The sequence below is a fragment of the Somniosus microcephalus genome, chromosome 17 (assembly GCF_052327205.1).
Source record: "Somniosus microcephalus isolate GS21.2 chromosome 17, FLI_Smic_1.0, whole genome shotgun sequence".
Taxonomy (NCBI): domain Eukaryota; kingdom Metazoa; phylum Chordata; class Chondrichthyes; order Squaliformes; family Somniosidae; genus Somniosus; species Somniosus microcephalus.
Genome location: NC_141003.1, coordinates 26,228,215 through 26,248,875, shown reverse-complemented (window position 1 = coordinate 26,248,875; position 20,661 = coordinate 26,228,215). Strand labels below are relative to the sequence as shown.

At 43.8% G+C, this 20,661-nt stretch overlaps 1 protein-coding gene across 16 annotated transcripts in view; it reads right to left on the bottom strand.

Annotated features, from left to right (window-relative positions):
- The window catches only part of eps8a (EGFR pathway substrate 8a, signaling adaptor), a 202,934-nt gene that overhangs the window by 129,899 nt on the left and 52,374 nt on the right, over positions 1-20,661 (bottom strand). The gene's annotated exons all lie outside the window — the stretch shown is intronic.

Genomic DNA, 20,661 nt, shown 5'->3' with positions numbered 1-20,661 from the left:
AATAGTCCTGCACAACTAACCTTCTTACTCCTTCAATTCTCAATTTTTAAAACTTGTGCCCTGGTATTTGGATCCTTCATCATAATGAAGGACCACTTTAGTCAATTTGCTCAATTTCAGTTGGAGCAATCCAAGTATCCTACTTTCCAAAAAAGGACAAGCCCAGCTCCCTCAAGTTGTACTCCTCTGCTAAATACGACTGATTTTACAATTTACATACAAACATTATGCAATACAATGCACCTTACTTGCCTTTTACTACAGCGGGAGTTAATAGTTTAATAGATTTATCCGTTATAAGTCAGAGATCTCTCTCTGCTGTGCTATAACTTAATATACTAGAATACAAGTCATTCAATACAATCAACTGCTGCTGATTTATTGAATCATAAGATTTCATGGCCACGAGCCAACAAGAATGCTCCATTTGGTTGCAGCTTGGCAACATCCTCAGTGAAAGACTTTTGAGTGATCCAAATCAGATATATTTGTAATAGTCCCTCACAGCAGATTATGAGGAGCACTTGGAGTTTACTTTCATATTTTGGTTGGAGCAGGACAGAGGAGATTGCCCTCTATAACAGGAGTAAACCATTCATCACAATGTGGAAAAGAATAGTGACGTAGACCTGTTTCTGTGCTGTAACACGTTATGATTCGATAAACCAACTGCGCATGATTGTGTTGAATGACTTATTTCTGTTACTGGGTGAAATTCTCCTATTGGAGACCCCTATATTAAAATGGATTCCACAAATGGATACCATTTCTCCGAATAAAGCCCTCTGGTATTCTTAGCTGAGAATACTAAATCCAAACCAGTCTGAACCCTTTTACTTGGATCTCTAATACTAGACTCTGTAGTGTATGTACCTTTAAGGGGGGGGAACTACTTTTTACAGCTCCTGTATCCTGTAGTACCGGCAGTGACCACACCTGTATATAAGTCCCGAGTAGTGCTCTGTACAGTCAGTTGCAGTTTGAACCCTCATTCAGTAAACACCTGTTGATCGTTCCCTGCAGTCTTTGTCTGATTATTGAAGGACACCACATTAAGATACCCGGATCCAACATGGGCGACGAGAAAGATTCGAACCTACCTGACCTCCCAGGGATTCGCTCCTGGAGAACAGTGGAAGGAGGTCGAGTCCAGAAGCACGGGCATCGCAGGGGAGGCTATCGAGAGCCAGGCTTGGCTTTCCAGCCACGGTGGTCCAGCGAAACGGGCTGGCAACAGGTACTGCGCAGACCCTTCCCGGACAGCGGCGGCTAGAGCCGACCGAGCGGCACAGAAAAGGCCGAGCAGCGTCGACGGGGGAGAGAGGGGGCAGAGCGCACGGGGCGCAGCCGGTGTTCAAAGGCCGAGCAGCGTCAATGAGAGAGCGCAGAGCGCAGCCGGTGTTCAAGGGCCGAGCAGCGTCAACGGGGGGGAGAGAGGCGCGCAGGAAAACGCGAGGCGGTCATTGCCACGAGGACCGCAGAGAGCGGCATTGGCAGCAGCGCAGGAGCAGCGCACGAAACCCACAGGGCGTCGCCATTTGCCAGGAGGACCGCCAAGAGCGGCGTTGGCAGCAGCGCGGGAGACGCCATTTTAAGCCGCTGCGGGGAAGAAAGGAAAGCGCGGGAGACGCCATTTTAAGCCAGTCTAACCACACCCAAAAATGCCGAAGAGTGGCAGTATCACAGCGTTCGACAATGAAGTCGAAGTTTGGACGACATATGTCAAACGCATAGAAGTATACTGCAAGGCGAATGAAGTGCCAGATGAGAGGAAAGCGCTGGTATTGTTGAATTCAATGGGTGCAAAAACGTATGGCTTACTACGAAACCTAGTAACCCCAGAGAAGCCAGTAGAAAAGGATTTTGAAAACATAGTGTCAATCCTACAGGACCACTTAAACCCCACACCGCTGCTGATAGCAGAAAGATTTAAGTTTCACAAAAGGAACCAGCATAAAGGTGAAAGTAATGCTGAGTATTTAACGGAACTGCGCAAGCTATTGAAACACTGCCAGTTTGGAACGGGACTAGCAGATACTTTAAGGGGCAAGTTCGTGTGTGGGCTTCAAAGTGAAGGAACCCAGAAACGGCTTCTATCAGAAAAGGATCTTACGCTGGACAAGGCTTTCAGCATTGCAGTATCACACGAAGCAGCCGCACGGGGCACTGCAGAGATACAACGGAGACCGCAAGAATATGGCACAAATGAAATGTCATACGGAACAGTGAAGTGCTATCGCTGCGGCAGAACAACACACGACCATAATGATTGCTGGTTCAAGGACAAAGTGTGCAGACAGTGTTGAAAAGTAGGACACATAGCAAGAGTCTGCAGGTCGGGAAAGAAAACCAGCAGCAAGAAATCTCCACAGGAGAAGTACAAGAAGGTACATAAGGTGATGGAGAGCAGTTCAGACAAACAGAAGAGTGATACAGACTCCGGAAGCAAGGAGCTGGGTTGTCTGAAACTACATAATGTGATCAAAACGGAGGATCACCAAACTATCTGGGTCACGCTCAAGATAGCAGGAGTCCAAGTGAAAATGGAATTGGACACAGGATCAGCCCTAACAGTCATAAACCGAAGGGACTACAAGCGGCTATTCTCACATATACCCTTGAGAGATACAAAAATTGTCTTGAAGACGTACACGGGGCAAAAAGTCTACGCCAAAGGAAAAATAAGGGTGAACGTTATATATAACGGCAAGGAAACACCAAAAATGGACCTATATGTATTGCCAGATGGAGGACCACCACTACTAGGACGTGAATTGCTCCGGAAGATACAGCTAGATTGGCATTCCATACAAGCACTGACTGTAGATGCCAAAAAGGATGACGACGTCACGCCTGGACGACTGTCAAAAATGCTAACTGATGCACAAGAAGTGTTCCAGCAGGGACTCGGAACACTAAAAGGCATAACAGCGACGATCAAAAGAGAGGAAAATGCAAGCCCAAAGTGTTTTTTTTTTTTTTTTTTTTTAAGGCCAGACCGGTACCTTATGCGATCCGCCCAGCCGTTGAAGCAGAGCTGGAAGGTTTGCAACGTCCAGGAGTACTGTCCAGAGTGGACTGGAGCGAGTGGGCTACACCCATCGTTCCTGTAATGAAGAGGTCCTTGAGTAATACGCCTGGGGAACCAAAGAAGGTTCGCATCTGTGGGGACTTTAAGGTGACAGTGAACCCAGTCCTTCACACTGTACAATATCCGCTTCTGCGGATTGAGGATATTTTCGCCTCGCTATCTGGAGGGAAACGCTTCACTAAGATTGATCTGGCTCAGGCGTACCTGCAAATGAAGGTAGAAGAAGCCTCGAAACAGTACCTCACGATCAACACTCAAAGGTCTCTACCAATACAACCGGCTGGTGTTCGGGGTAGCATCAGCTCCGGCTATTTGGCAAAGGGCAATGGAACAAGTCCTGCAAGGGATTCCAGGGACCCAGTGTTATTTGGACGACATCCTGGTCACGTGCGAAAATGACAGTGATCACCTCGCCAACCTGGAGCAGGTGCTCACTAGATTGAAGAAATATGGGCTCCGAGCTAATCGCCACAAATGCGAGTTTTTCCAGGAGCAGATCTCGTATTGTGGCCACGTTATTGATAAAGAGGGGTTACATAAGTCCCTTGAAAAGATTGAGGCAGTAGTCAAGGCTCCAGCACTGGAAAATGTGTCACAACTGAGGTCATTCCTCGGGCTGGTGAACTACTACCATAAGTTCTTACCGAATTTGTCTACCGCACTACACCCACTGAACACCCTACTGCAAACGGGGGTACCATGGAAGTGGAGTGACGAATGTAAACGAGCTTTCCAGAAGAGCAAAGCATTGATCACATCCAAAGAGGTGTTGGCTCATTTCAACCCAGCACTACCAATTTGGTTGGCGTGTGATGCATCACCCTATGGCATTGGAGCGGTGCTGTCGCACAAATTCCCGGACAGCTCGGAGAGGCCAGTAGCCTTTGCGTCTCGGTCACTAACCTCAGCCGAGCGTAGCTACGCCCAGATTGAGGGAGGCCCTCAGCCTAGTGTGGGGAGTGCAAAAGTTCAATCACTATCTGCACGGGCAGAAGCTCACCTTGCTGCCTGACCACCAACCACTTGTCTCCATCTTTAATCCAAAGAAGGGCGTTCCGGTGATGACTGCGCAATGGCTACAAAGATGGTCCCTTTTTCTAGGGGCGCACCAATATGATATCGGAGTATAAGGGCACGAAACAGCATGGAAACGCTGATGGGCTATCACGCCTGCCACTGCCTACTGCGGAGGAAGCACCAGCAGTGGATCCTGTCGAAATATTTCATTCGACTATAATTGAATGCTTGTAATAACTAACGCTGGTATAGAGAAGGAGACCCGAAATGACCCGACGCTGTCTCGGGTATATGATTTGACGGTGAAGGGATGGCCAGCACATGGCGACTCACTGTTGCCAGCATTCTCATCCAGAAGAGAACAGCTGTCAGTATGCCAGGGGACCTTGGTGTGGATCCCGAGTGGTAATTCCACCCAAGTTAAGGGAGAGAGTGCTCAATGAGCTTCACGAAGGTCATCTGGGAGGGGTGAAAATGAAAAGCCTTGCTAGGGCTTGTGTGTGGTGGCCGGGGATCGATCAGCAAATCGAGGACCTGACAAAGAGCTGCTCAGGATGCCAGAAGGTCCAAAATGCACCACCATATGCCCCTCTACACCCATGGGGGTGGCCCTCATCTCCATGGCAACGGGTGCATATTGATTTTGCTGGTCCATTCATGGACTCAATGTTTCTAATAGCCGTGGATGCGCACTCGAAATGGCCTGAGGTGATCAAAATGTCCTCCACCACCACGGAGAAAACTATTGCAGTCCTACGGACCATTTTTGCCAGGAACGGCTTGCCAGAGCAGATTTGCTCTGATAACGGACCACAGTTTGTGTCCGAAGAGTTTCGAAGATTTATCAAAAGGAATGGGGTAAGGCATTACACATCCGCCCCGTATCATCCAGCCACAAATGGATTGGCTGAGAGGTTCGTACAAACCTTTAAAAAAGCAGTAAAGGCCATGTGCAACGAAGACATTCCACTGCAGCATAAGGTGGACAATTTCCTGTTAGCCTACAGAAATGCGACACATGCAGTCACCAACCAGGCCCCAGCCATGATGTTCTTTAACCGAAGGTTGAGATCTCGTCTGGATTTGCTCAGACCAAATGTACGAAGAGATGTTGAGAATAAGCAATTCCAGCACATCAATGAGAAGCCGACAAGGAGCTTCAATGTAGGGCAACCAGTCTTGGCCCGCGACTACCGAACAGAGAAATGGCAACCAGGAACGATATGCACACGGCAGGGGCCACTAATGTACACAGTGGATGTTGGGGAGAACATTGAGAGATGCCATGCTGACCAGATCCTAGAGTCACAGGAACGAGTCAACCCCATGTCTCGGCCATGCGTACCTGGTGAGGAACCCGACGTACAGGTCGCATCTACTTCAGAAACAATAGCATTGGAAGCTGATGAATCAACTGACGACAGGGTGTTAGAATCGCCTCCGCATCAAGAGCGAGACACTCGGGAAAGGCGTTATCTAGAAAGAATCAGGAAGCCTCCCCAAAGACTGAATTTATAAATAGACTATTTCCAGTTAATGTTGCATGTTAAAAGTGTTCATTGTAATTAGTTTGATATTTAATTGTTAAATGAGTGTTATGGTACTGTTAATCTAAAAAGGGGAGGAATTGTAGTGTATGTACCTTTAAGGGGGAGAACTACTTCTTACAGCTCCTGTATCCTGTAGTACTGGCAGCGACCACACCTGTATATAAGTCCTGAGTGGTGCTCTGTACAGTCAGTTGCAGTTTGAACCCTCATTCAGTAAACACCTGTTGATCGTTCCCTGCAGTCTTTGTCTGATTATTGAAGGACACCACATTAAGATACCCGGATCTAACAGACTCAGTGCAGGGAAATACATTATTATACCTGAACAGTCCATCAAGCCCATTACTTCTACAGACTTTGTGCAAATCTCCTCAGCATGGACACTTACCAACCCATTCAATCTCCTGAGGGTGACAACAACAGGGTAAAACCCAGACAAGGCGGTGTGAATTTTCTCCCTAATCCCGCAAATTAATTTCGAGGATGCTAATCCAACTTTAAACCCACTTTTATAAATTGACTGGTGGCATTTCACAGGTGTCTTATCCACATACTAGGGTAGCTTGAGCCATGATCTGTCGAGGATTTGTTCATTTCCATCTGTCCTTACAAACTTAAAATCCATTCTTGGATAGATACTTTCACTATTAATGAAATCAATTAATGAAGCATTTACTGCTTTGTTGCATTCTATTCCACATATTCATTAATCTGCAGGGGGAAAAAATTCTCAGTTCCAGTCTCATTGGAGCTTGTAAATTTTATACCCGAGTCCCCTAGCTTGGCACTCAGTCCAAGTTTAATAACCTACTTAAATCTACATTATAACTTTTGTACTTTCAAACACCAGAATCACATCCCCTCTTTCTTAAATGAGATGACTGCCAAATTCCTCCAATTATATAGAGCAGAGGTCAACAGATAATGAACATTGGCCCAGAAATTCGGGTCGGGGGCTTCCCGCGGGTGCAAGCCCCCGACCTGCACTTACCTAGCGCGCCGGTCGTTGAGCTGTGGGATTCCGATCCTGGGACTCCTCCAGCTGCCGGCGCACAGTGCTTGTGTATCCCAGGGGCGCCGTTAGTTCAATGCGTCCCCTGGGATCACGTGGGCCATGGAGAGCCAATGGTAGCAGGGAATGTTTCATTCATAAGTTTGACAGGAAGATCTGTCAAACCTATAAATACTATAAGCCCCAAAACATCACTAAAACTTCAAATACATTTTTTTTAAACATCACATTTTTGAAATAACTATAAATTACATGAAATAACTATTTTAAACAATAATTTAAATTTGAAAAAAAATACATTTTCTAAGAGCTAAAAATAAACTTACCTTTCTTTAAAGTATTTAAAAAATAATAAACCTGTGGAAAAAATGTTTTAATTTTAATTAATTCACCACTTACCTTGTTAAAAGCAGGCCTTGCGCTGCTTTTTAAAAGTGCAACTGCTGGAGAATTACCCTCCCAGAGAAACCTGCTAAAAAAACCTAAGTTCAATGCGCACACGCTGCCTCTCCTGCGCATGCGTTCCACCTCTCAACCCCTTCTTTCAGGGGAACGGAAGTGCCGGTTTCCCGCGCATGCACGAAACCGGCACTTTCATTGGGCCTACGCGCGAGTACCCAGTGCGTACTCACCCGTGGAGACCCGAATTTCTGGGCCATTGGCTTTTTCCACCGTGTGTTTCAGTACCAGGGTGGTGATAAGTAGAAATCAATAGTAACTTTCAAAAGGGAACTGGATATATACTTGAAAAGAAAAAAGATGCAGGGTTCTGGGGAAAGAGCAGGGGAGTGGGTCGAATTGCATAGCTCTTCCAAAGAGCTGGCACAGGTATGATGGGCCCAATGGCCTCCTTCTGCGCTCTATAATTGATACCAAATAATTTCCAACTCATTGGAGGTGGATCAGACCATCCCACCTCCCTTGGCTCTCAAATTTTCAATTATGTGCTCAGATTTTGACACATTATCTTGCTCATCAGAGATAAATAGAATAGCAACAGTTACTAAGAAAATACTTCAACATTTGGTTAGTAAAATAAATTGTCTAAATCAACAGAGTTTTAATGTACTCGTTTTGCTGTACTTTTAAAGGCAAAAGTCCTTCTCATATTACAGCTTCAGGTTCTCAATGGTTTGTAAATGCATGTGGCAGTGTTTCCTTAACATGTTTAAGATAGTGAAACTAATTTGAATTTTGATTAATGAAAGGTTGATTTTTCTCACCATTCACCCAAGACAGAAAATATACGGCCTAAACAGACTTTGTTACTATGTATCTTAATGGGAAGAGAGGTGAAAAAAAACTATTATTAGCACTCCTCGTCTTAAAACCACTGTGGAAACTGCTCTTCATTGGGTACAAGGGTCAACATTGAAGACGCGTCAGCAGCATAGAGGAAACTTGGAACTGTGATGGGAGATTTAATACTTAACTTAATCCTGCAAATCCAACGTGTGTTCTTGCTCAGGCCAACATCCCCAGCATCGAAGCTTTGACCACGCTCAATCAGCTTCGATGGACGGGTCACATTGTCCGCATGCCCGATACGAGACTCCCAAAATAAGCGCTCTACTCGGAGCTTCGGCACAGCAAGAGAGCCCCAGGTGGGCAGAGGAAACGCTTCAAGGACACCCTCAAAGCCTCCTTGAAAAAGTGCAACATCCCCACCGACACCTGGGAATCCCTGGCCCAAGACCACACAAAGTGGAGGAGAAGCATCCACAGGAAGGCGCAGAATACCTCGAGTCTCTTCGCCGGGAGCAAGCGGAAGCCAAGCACAAGGAGTGCACGTCAACCCAAGCACCTCACCCACCCGCCCCTTCAACCACCGTCTGCCCCACCTGTGACAGAGACTGTAGGTCCCACATTGGACTCATCAGTCACCTGCAAACTCATTTTTAATGTGGAAGCAAGTCATCCTCGGTTCCGAGGGACTGCCTAAGACTAATATAGGTATTAGATATGAAAGTTGTATTATTACACTCTGTTGACTTTAGGCATTGTCCAAACCTGCTTTGCAAACACCAATGCATTGGGCCTCCCAGCTGCTGGATGTTCCTGATTTCAGGTAGGAGTAAAACCTGAGCTTTTAAACAGAGATACTGCAGCATAGGTCAGGCTTTTTTTTATAACTATGTCTTGAATAATCAAAGCTGTTGCTGTTCAGAAACCCTGAAAAAGAGGAAGGCAAGCGAGAAAAGATAGTGTGAGAGAAAGGAAGAAAGAAAATAAACAATGAAGGACATGAAAAAGCAAATGCACCAACTTGGAAAAAAGTGTCACTTTTCATGGACCCATTAGCAAAGGATGAGTCAGTGAGAGAGTCCTTCCCTTCTTTATCAAGATTATTTATATCTGCAAGGGACGGGAAGAAGTAAACTTGCTTGCATCGTTCATTTCAAGGTCCGGATAACCATTTACTCTGCACTCGGATCCCTTCTTCCCATCCAATTTTTTTTTTTTTTTTTTATATAAGGCCAACACTTTGCAAGCATCATTACAGTTAGATATAGGAAGAGAAAAGAAAAGAAAAAAACACCAGTGAGCAAAACCACTGAAGGTTATTGAAATTGTGCAAAAGTATGAGGCAATGTCATGAAGTTTACATGTACTCATGAAAGGTTTGGGGGGGGGGGGGGGGGGGGGGGGGAAATCGATACAATTGATGAGATTAAAGAAAGACACTATTCACAACCTAAGCACTATATTTTGTGTCATGTGTGGTGGGTGGCAGAATGGAAAGCAGCAGGCTGGGAGGCAGGCAGGCATCCTTCTGAGGAATTCCCAAACTCTTATGACTATATCAATACATTTGTTACATAAAAAATGTTAATCATCTTTAGTCACTGTACAGAAACCCCTAACTTCCTGTTTCTGGCTTATGAAGTACACGTAGTTGAAAAAAAACTGTTCCACAATTGTAAAATAGATTTAAAAGATAAACACTTCAGAATTTCAAATACATCCTAAATTCCCTTTCACACCAGGCTGCATCCCCAACTCAATGCCTGCCCATGGGGAAAGAAACCCTTGGAAGTTGCATTTTTAAATATTAAAAAAATGATTGCGAACAATTAACCATGTGCTCCACAAAAACTACCTACAAAAAATAAAAACTTGCATTTATATAGCGCCTTTCATGACCACCGGACGTCTCAAAGCGCTTTACAGCCGATCAAGTACTTTTGGAGTGTAGTCACTGTTGTAATGTGGGAAACGCGGCAGCCAATTTGCACACAGCAAGGTCCCACAAACAGCAACGTGATAATGACTAGATAATCTGTTTTTATGTTGATTGAGGGATAAATATTGGCCAGGACACCAAAATAGTGCCATGGGACCTTTTACGTCCACCTGCGAGAGCAGACAGGGCCTTGGTTTAACGTCTCATCCAAAAACATAAAATCGTACCTTTGTGTAATTTTTGTTCACCCAGTGAAAATTTGAACAAAGCAAATAATAAACCAATTATAACAGTCAGTTAAAAGAAACAATACTGATACATATACCTCAATCGCCTTCTGCCAGTGGCTGAAGAGCTCCTCCCAGAGTCGCAATGCGGATTCCACCCACTAAGGGGCACAATGGACATGATCGTCACCGCGCGTCAATTACAAGAGAAATGTAGGGAACAGCACCAACCGCTATACATGGCCTTCTTTGACCTCACAAAGGCCTTCGACACCATTAACAGTGAGGGATTATGGAATGTCCTTCTCAAATTCGGCTGCCCTCAAAATTTTGTCACCATCCTCCGCCTGCTTCACGACGACATGCAAGCCGTGATCCTGACCAACGGATCCACCACAGACCCAATTCACGTACGGACCGGGGCCAAGCAAGGCAGTGTCATCGCACCAACGTTCTTCTCGATCTTCCTGGCTGCAATGCTCCATCTCACCTTCAGTAAGCTCCCCGCTGGAGTGGAGCTAAGCTACAGAACAAACAGGAAACTGCTCAACCTCCGTCACCTCCAGTCCAGAGCCAAGGTCGTCCCATCATCGGTCATCGAATTACAGTATGCAGACGACTCGGAGGTCGAACTCCAAACCATCGTCAACACCTTCACCGAAGCGTATGAGCACACGGGCCTTACACTAAACATCCATAAGGCAAAGGTCCTCTACCAAACTGCCCCCGCCACACAGTACTGCTCAATTATCAAAATCCATGACGAGGCCTTGGACAATATGGACCACTTTCCATACCTCGGGAGTCTGTCAACAAGGGCAGATGTCGATGACTTAGTCCAACACCGCCTTCAGTGTGCCAGTGCAGCCTTCGGTCGCCTGAGGAAGAGTGTGTTTGAAGACCAGGACCTCAAACCCAGCACCAAGCTCATGGTCTACAGAGCAGTAGTGATATCCGCCCTCCTGTACGCTTCAAAGACATGGACCGTGTACAGGCACCTCAAAGCACTAGAAGTACCACAAGATCCTGCAAATCCATTGGCAGGATAGGCGCACCAACGTCAGTGTTCTGGCTCAGGCCAACATCCCCAGCATCGAAGCTTTGACCAGGCTCGATCAGCTCCGATGGACGGGCCACATCGTCCGCATGCCTGATACGAGACTCCCAAAACAATCGCTCTACTCGGAGCTCCGACACAGCAAGAGAGCACCAGTGGGCAGAGGAAACTCTTCAAGGACACCCTCAAAGCCTCCTTGAAAAAGTGCAACATCCCCACCGACACCTGGGAATCCCCGACACGAGTTCCTTAAATGCGGACAATAAATGACGACAAAGAATCCATTATTAGTACAGCATGATAAGATAGCGTGGCAGTTGGCCTTGGATTCCAGACTTCTCATCTCATCTTGCACTCAAACCTCCGTCATCCATTTTGTTTCCTCAGAACCACAAGTGTATGGCAGATGGAATTTTATCTTGGTCGTGCCTATCATTTCAGTATCACAAATCGAGGTAGCTTCCTGCCATCTACCTTAGCATTACTGTAAATAGTTGTTTTTCACTGCCTGTAGCATAACTGGGAATAATAGAGGCTCTTTGTTCACTGTGGTTTATCATAACACACAAGAGTTTCATTTGGCAGAAGGAATACCATCATTTATGCAGCCATCTGACATAGCCAAGCATGCTTTGCCTTGCAATCATCGGCTGACTTTTGCCTGGCTCTGCAAGGTAAAATTGGTGCTAATGAGATGGTACACAATCCTTAGCTCACCTCGAGCTCATCATTGATATTTTTAGGCTGTTACTATGCTCTTGCCAGAACTGGAAAAAGCTGGAGATGTAACAGATTTTAAGGGTGACCCTCAGCTTCCGGTCGCCTGTCACTTTAATTCTCCGCTTCACTCCCACTCTGATCTCTTGGTCCTCGGCCTCTTACATTGTTCCAATGAAGCTCAATGTAAGCTCGAAGAACAGCGCCTCATCTTTCGATTAGGCAGTTTACAGCCTTCTGGACTCAGTGAGTTCAACAATTTCAGACTATAACCCCTGCCCCCATTTTTCAGGCTGTATGATTTTGCCATCCCCATTTGCAACATTTTATCTTTCCAGCCTCCTACCTTAGCACAGAATGTTCCTTCAGTGTCTTCCTCCTCCCCGCCCCTGCACCTGCTTAATATCTGTTACATCTCCAGCTTTTTCCAGTTCTGCTGAAGGGTCCCAGACCTGAAACGTTAACTCTGTTTCTCTCTCCACAGATGCTGCCTGGCCTGCTGAGTGTTTCCAGCATTTTCTGTTGTTATTTCAGATTTCCAGCATCCGCAGTGTTTTGCTATGATATAAATTGTGTTTGTTAAAATTAAGAGAGCATTTTTGCATATCATTAAGTTATATTTCAGCCAATACTCTTCAAAGTCACAAAATCTCATGACTTATGGTAGTGTGTGCCATTTTCAACTGCAAAGGCATACTTATGACATCAAACATTGAATGAAATGTGCACACAAGGATCAAAAAGTTAAATCAATATTGCTCTCACATTTTCATGCAGATTTCTTTTAATTTTAATTATTCTTTCACAAAGCCACGGAAAACTATATGCATTCTGCAATGGCCCAGTAAAAAGATCCTTGTAACAGGGAAAGCATTCATAGTATAGTATATCCATATGTTCCTAATTAAAACACTGGTGCCAGTCTGAGCTGATCTACCAACCATTATAGAAGACATGAAAGCTTTAAGAGACTGCACAGCAAAAATTCACCAGGATGATGCCAGAGACGAGAAGCTGTGTATGTGGAAAGATAAGAGATGGTGAGAATATTTCCACTGGAACATACAAGACTGAGGAGATTTGAGAGATTTTTTTTTTTTTTTAAATACTGAAGGATTTGAATCAGGTGACGAGGGAAAGTATTGCTTCTGCTTGGGTAATCAGTGACGCAGGGTCATCAATTTATAATTGGCACTAAGAGTGAGAAAAAGCACTAGGAGAAACTTCTTTATACACAGTTGCTAAGTTATGGAATAGCTGAAGCAGAGAGCATTGCAGCTTTAAAGGGAATGGTCTGCCGCTGCGCTGTAACCATCAATGGTTCCTTCTAGGGTCTATTTTCTGTTAAACACTTTCCGCGTTGGTTGAATGACATCTTTGAAAGGGATCCGTGTGGTTAAAATTGGCCATCTGGTCACGGAGGTATTTAACATCATACATTGCCCACTCAAATCTAAGATTTGAGATTTCAGGTGGTTTTAGAAAGCTTCAGCAAGCTTTCAAAGTTTTCTGAAAGTTGAGAAAGTGTTTATGGAAAGGTCGAAGGGTTAACTGTTTAGTCTAAACGGAAATAAAAGACTGTAAAATGTATAGCGACAGTTCATTTATTAGATTTGGTTCCCGAGCATAGAAAGTGCAGCATAGAGCCACAGAGAATTTAAGCACTGTACACACAAGGTTAGCAAAGCAAAGAGATGATTGAAGAACAAACATTGACAATAAATTACTGCGGGCACCTTCAAGGTCAAGCCAGATTACCCCAAAGAAGGGAGAACAGCACAGCAGCCAACGTGAGAAAGGGAGAGGTTGCATGATCTTGTACTCGCATCACAAAAGGGAGAGCCTTAACCTTGAAAACAAAGCAGAAATGGAAACTTTCGATTAACCGGCCCCTAAATAACCGGAAATGTCGGTTAACCGGCAAAATTCAGGAGTAGGTTCAGTTAACTTGTATTACTTGGCTTGCTCCATGTGTTGCTGTGCAAGGGTGTGGCTGCAGCTGTTGCTAAGCTACAGAGACGCTTGCAACTTGTGGCCATTGTTTTGAACCTGTTGCTAAGCAACAGGGTTTGTTGCTTTATACGGAGCTCTCAGCTCCGTATCTTTTACTATAGCGTTCGGTTATCCGGAATTTTTGATGAACCGGCACCACGTCGGTCCCGTCCGTGCCGGATAAAAGAAAGTTTCCTGTAATACAGAATGTAAATTTCAGCTGGTCAAATCTGTAACCTTAGGCATCATGTTTAATTTTTGCTAAGTGTTGTGAAGTGAAGTCCAGCAATGGTTTAAATTACTGTTGTGATTATCTAGATTCTTGTGACAGACATCAAGGATCAGTCTATTTTTACTGTATTCATCAATACTCAACTTTGTGATGGGATTAATCATACTATCCAAAGATGTTATAAAAAAAAAGTATTAGTTAAGGCATCGGTGTCTAACTTAATCTTTGATGCCTCTGGCAAGTACGAGTTAAGTTGCACTTCAGTATTGTACAGGAATCGCCAGTGTTGATTGCTGCAGCTTGGTGATCACTATCAGACTTGGGTATGTAGGACAGCCCAAGGCAAGCGAGAAAGAAAAGATTAATCTGATACCAGGCAACATTCAAATTTCCAATACAATAATTATTGTATATTGTTCAGGATTTTGAATTGATCTACGCTCCAATATGCCAAATTTTACTAGACTGTGTATCCATAGAATCATACACCACAGAAGGAGGCCATTCAACCCATCTTGCCTGCATCAGCTCTCTGATAGAGTGGTGGGGCTAATTGGATAGCTCTTTCAGGCAGTGCATTCCAAATCATAACAACTCGCCGAGTAAAACAATTAATTGCTCTTCATCGCGCCCCTGGCTTTTTTGCCAATTATTTTAAATCGGTTATCTCTGGTTACAGACCATCCTGCCAGTGGAAACAGTTTCTCCCCATCTACTCTATCAAAACCTCGATTAAATCTCCTCTTAACCTTCTCTGCTCAAAAGGAGAACAATCCTAACTTTCCTAGTTTCTGTAGATAACCAAAACCCCCTGATCACTGGTACCATTCTGGTAAATCTTCTCTGCACCCTCTCCAAGGCCTTGATGTCCTTTCTGAAGTGTGATGCCCAGAAGTGGAGACAATACTCAAGCTGAGGTTTAACCAGTGATTTATAAAAGGTTTAGCATAACTTCCTTGCTTTGGTACTCTATGCCTGTTTTTAAAGCCATGGCTCGCGTGTGCTTTTAACATACGAGATCTACTTCGATACTCTGCTCATCAGTTCAACCTTGTAATATTGTCATCATTTGCTGTACAAGATGGTTTCTCCGCAATCCTCTAATTTTAAAAAAGCTAAATTTTTAATTGAGCGTGTTGGATTTTGAAATAACAGCAGAGTACAAGCATTTTCCACATCTCAAAACATCTACTATTACTGTAATGTGTGGAAGTTGTGTGCGACACTAGCAGTGTTAGTTATGTACTGTAACACATTATTTTGTTTGAACATATTTGAAGTCGCTGAAAACAACGTCCATTTCAAACACAGAAACTAATGTCGAATATATGAGGATTCAGGTGGGCCAAGTCAGAGAGGAGAAGTCATTCCACTTGATCTGGAATCACAGAATGATACAGCGCAGAAGGAGGCCATTCGGCTCATCGTGCCTGTGCCAGCTCTTTCGTAGAGCTATTCATTTCATCCCACTCCCCTACTCTTTCCCCATAACACGATAAATGTTTTCCCTTCAAGTATTTATCCAATTCCCTTTTGAATGTTGCTATTAAATCTGCTTCAACTACCCTTCCAGATCACAATAACCTGGTGTAAAAAATAAAGTTTCCTCTTGCCGCCTCTGGTTCTTCTGCCAATCAGCTTAAAACTGTCCACTGATTACCGACCCTTCTAACGTCAATGAATTTATAAAATTATGTTTCCTGAATGTAACAGATAAACTGTTACCAAATTTACTGTAGGTAAGGCTGGAGATCACCCCAGCGGTAGTGTTCCAATGAGGCGGCGGGTGGGACTTCAAAATACCTTCACATCCAATGGCTACACATCACTTAACTTTTCTCAGTTAAGTCGAGCTAAATCTCAAACATATCAACATCTTGGGAGAAGGGAGGGACAACCACTAGAGCTCTCTCTTTCCCTCGCAAAAAACACAAAAGCAATTTATCGTGGACAGATGTCCTTGCCAGTTTACAGGCAACAGCTGTGGCTCAGTGTCGGCACTCTCTCCTCGGAGTCACATTGGTTAGGAGCACAAAAGTCAACGCTGACACGCTGGTGCAGTACTGAGAGTGCTGCACTGTCAGAGGTGCTGTCTTTCGGATGAGACGCTAAACCGAGGCCCAATCTGCCCTCTCGGGTGGACGTAAAAGATCTCATGGCACTAATTAGAAGAGCAGGAGTGTCCTGGCCGATATTTATCCCTCAACTAGCATCACTAAAAACAGATTCTCTGGTCATTATCTCATTGCTGTTTTGTGAGTTTGCTCTGTGCAAATTGGCTGCCACATTTCCTACATTACAACAGTAACTACACTTCAAAAGTACTTCATTGGCTGCAAAACACGACACCCTGAGGTTGTTAAAGGCGCTATATAAATGCAAGTTCTTTCTTTTCTTATTCAGAAACCAGGAGCCTTTCCAGGAAGAAATAGGGGCTTTTTGGTCAAGTATAAAACTTTATTTTTTTAAAGTTTGCTGCCCTTCGTTTACTATGAGGCAGCTGCATGCAACTTGAATGTTCGCTTTTCATTTTGAGAAGGAATGACTCACTTTAAGCAGCTGTTTAGATGCACTTGAGCATGTGCTTGCGAACCAAAAACTGTACATTATAGTGCAGGGCATATCATGAACAAGATTTTAATAAATAATTATTAGTTCTTCACTAAAGAATCCTAGGAAGTTGTAAGAAAATGTTTTCAAAAGTCATATCTTATTAGAGAATGTTATAATGAAGGATTCGCCATACTCGACCACCGCAAACTTCAAGCTAGGCATCATATTAAATTAACTGATTGAGAAATATTACAAAGCTATCAAAAGGTAAAAGGTTAAATATTTGCTCTAAATAAAATGAGATAATATCAGTTCATCCAATAACAATAGATTGATCTCCGGTTCCCTCAATCATAAATCAATATCTTTCAACTCCCAGGGAATTTCCAACAGTTTTTGGCAGACTGAATGTGCGCGCTTTGGTAACTACAACTGAATGTAAATTACATTTTATAAGTATTCTCTCTTTTTGAATGCACTTCAACCTCGGCACACAAACGTAGACTGTGCCACCCAACAGAGGAAACAAACCAAGGGATACCTTCCAAATCTTGGCACTGCATAAGTCAACTTACACCCAATAAAAAAAAACTTGGATGTCAGGGGTCTTTCCTGTAAAAGGCGATTTCCTATATTTACTATAGATGTAGAATGTTATGAGAAAGGGAAAACTCTAACATGATGGTAAAGGGGAATTTTCAACAGTTAAATCATTTTGTTGCATTTGGCCTTGGTGAGACTTAAAACACATTGATCTAAATTTTGCCCGACTATTCTTCAGGAGATCCACAAAGGTTGATGAAAACTCGGCAGTATACGATAGATAAAACCTCTACTGGTATTTGGATACTCAGGTATATAATGTTCCTAGTGGGAGACAATAAGGTAACTCTAGTGAAAAGTCGCAAGGCGGCAGTTTTTAAGATTAGAGATTATTTTTTTCATTTATCACATTCTTCTCCAGTCCCCCACATCCAAATCCGTCATCCCTTTGTGGATTTCAACAGATCCCAGTAGCTTCAGCCATTTAGAAGACAACCCACACACAACAGGCTGAACTGGCAATGAACAACAAAGACGACGTATCAAATCCTTCCATTAGCTTTGGCACCATTTTCCCTTGCCAAATCTCAAGCGACATTATCTAAACTAAACAGGAACGGAACCTTGATCAGTACTGATCATCTTGCAACTTCATTCGAGCAAGGTGCCATCTACACCAAAGTCAATGCATCCAATGTACAAAGACTGCAATTATTTTCCAGGAGCGGCAGCCTTCTATCTTAAGCTGAATGATCCAACGGCCTCAGAAAACCCTGCCTCCTGAATCAATGCAGAACATGGTTTAGCTGTTGCGACCTTGTGGTATTGTTCCTTAGAATGATTCCTATCTGCATCGCTTTCTATTTTGGAAAATGAACTGGAAAATGATTCTTGGAACAACTGGGATTTGATATCTTCTTCCACCTTATGCACAACAGGAGTAGGGAAAAACTGGAGTAGGTAATAGCGCCACATGGCATGGAGCTATTAATAAGGAAAAGAGAGTATTTACTTGCATAGAGAAGTTGAATTAATGAGGAAAAATTCCTTCATAAACAATCTGAAGGAGTGAGCAGTTATACATCTGTATAGATGCAAAGCAGTTTGTGTTAATGCAATTAATTCAAGATGGTTAATTCAAGATGGTCCTAAGAAAGTTATCAAGAAGGAAATATTCAGATACACTGAAGTCAAACAGAATCCTGTTTTAATAACTCTACTGAAGAAAAGCTTTGCCATATGCATTAGTGAGGTTACTGAAACAAAGCTGTGCCATATGTGCGAGTGGGGGAAAAATACAGTCATTAGTCATCTGTTAACTACCACATCATGCTGTGCACAGAGTGAAATTAAGTCTGGCTATAGATTTAACACTTGGGGTGCAGGGAGAAGTCCAAAGAGAGCCCCTCACACCAAGAGACACAAACAAGGAGAAACATTCCAACTGACTGGCTGGTTTCTTTGCACTACCACCGTGATTTCTCCAGTCGGATATGAATCAGACACTGGAAATTCATACTCCATAGCAAGCACTATGATTTTGCCAGCAATTATTACCATAGACATTACTGTAAAGGGTGAGTATAACATATACTTTCTCCTAAATGACCAACTTTGGAACAGATCAAACATAACAAAACATAACAGATTAATCATCCTTAGAAACAGTACATTTCAGAGAAATGAATACATGTGGTTTAGATTGATTTCAGAATGTAAGCCCTTGATTTCACTTTATGCATCCACTTGCTTCAGTGATGTCACTCTCAGCCAAGTTAGAAGGTTAAGGGTTCTTACCTTTTCAGGACTTCAGCACTTACAAACTAAGCAGAATAATTAAAGGAGCACTGCATTATCAGAGGTCAGATGAGATGTAAAAGCGGAGGCTCAATCTACCCATTTAGGCTAGAGATCCCATGTCTTTTTTTTTCCAGAAAATGAAGAGTTTTCTTCTAGTATCCTGGCCAGCATTCATCCCTCAATCTCAACACCAAAACAGATTAAGTGCTCATGCCCTGGTGTGCAAATTGGCTGCTATGTTTGTCTACATAAAAACAACAAAGACTATACTTAATAGCTGTGATGCACTATTGGATGTCCCAAGGAGGCAAAAACTGCAATATGAATGCAAAATCTGTTTTGATTTCTATTTGTTTAAATTTCTTCTTTTCCATCCAGGTTGCAGAACTGCAAAGTGCTTTCACTGTGCAATACAGTTTCCTTGTTTCAGGTGCTCCAAAAATATTCATACTTCATATAAAATTGGTCTGGAATAACCATAAAATGTTGCAAAGGAAAGGGAAAGCTTTAAAAGAAAACCATAGTCAACTGCTCTGAATCGAAGTCTTTTTCTTTTTGATCTCTCCAAGGACAATATTTTCTATTGGCTCTTGGAGGATTTCAGTCTCTTTCTGTACCAAGTTAATACTGTTAACTCCTTTTCACATTTTTTTAAAAATTCGTTCATGGGATGTGGGCATCGCTGGCAAGGCCAGCATTTATTGTCCATCCCTAATTGCTCTTGAGAAGGTGGTGGTGAGCCGCCGCCTTGAACCGCTACAGTCCCTGTGGTGAAGGTACTCCCACAGTGCTGTTAGGTAGGGAGTTCCGGGATCTTGACCCAGCGACGATGAAGGATTGGCGATATACTTCCAAGCCAGGATGGAGTGTGACTTGGACGGGAACTTGGAGGTGGTGGTGTTCCCATGCGCCTGCTGCCCTTGTCCTTCTAGGCGGAAGAGGTCGCGGGTTTGGGAGGTGCTGCCGAAGAAGCCTTGGCGAGTTGCTGCAGTGCATCTTGTAGATGGTACACACTGCAGCCACAGTACACCGGTGGTGGAGGGAGTGAATGTTTAAGGTGGTAGAGGGGGTGCCAATCAAGTGGGCTGCTTTGTCCTGGATGGCGTCAAGCTTCTTGAGTGTTGTTGGAGCTGCACTCATCCAGGCAAGTGGAGAGTATTCCATCACACAAAAAAAAATGGCGGCGCGCATGGACGCAGCGGCATTGTCTCTCCCGAGACTGAGCGTTTTTACCCGCTTTCTGAATGTTGAAATGTCTTAATCTAAATGTACACTCTCGGGAGCCGCAAGCCTACATTTCGTTGTACTGCACTTGTGCACTAACAATGACAATAAAGTTGATTATTATTATATACTTGTGCCTTGTAGACGGTGGAAAGTTTTTGGGGAGTCAGGAAGTGAGACACTCGCCGCAGAATAACTAACCTCTGACCTGCTCTTGTTGCCACAGTATTTCTGTGGCTGGTCCAGTTAAGTTTCTGGTCAATGGTGACCCCCAGGATGTTGATGGTGGGGAATTCAGCGATGGTAATGCCATTGAGTATCAAGGGGCGGTGGTTAGACTCTCGCTGGTTGGAGATAGTCATTGCCTGGCACTTCTGTGGCACGAATGTTACCTGCCACTTATCAGCCCAAGCCTGAACGTCATCCAGGTCTTGTTGCATGCGTGCATGGACTGCTTCATTA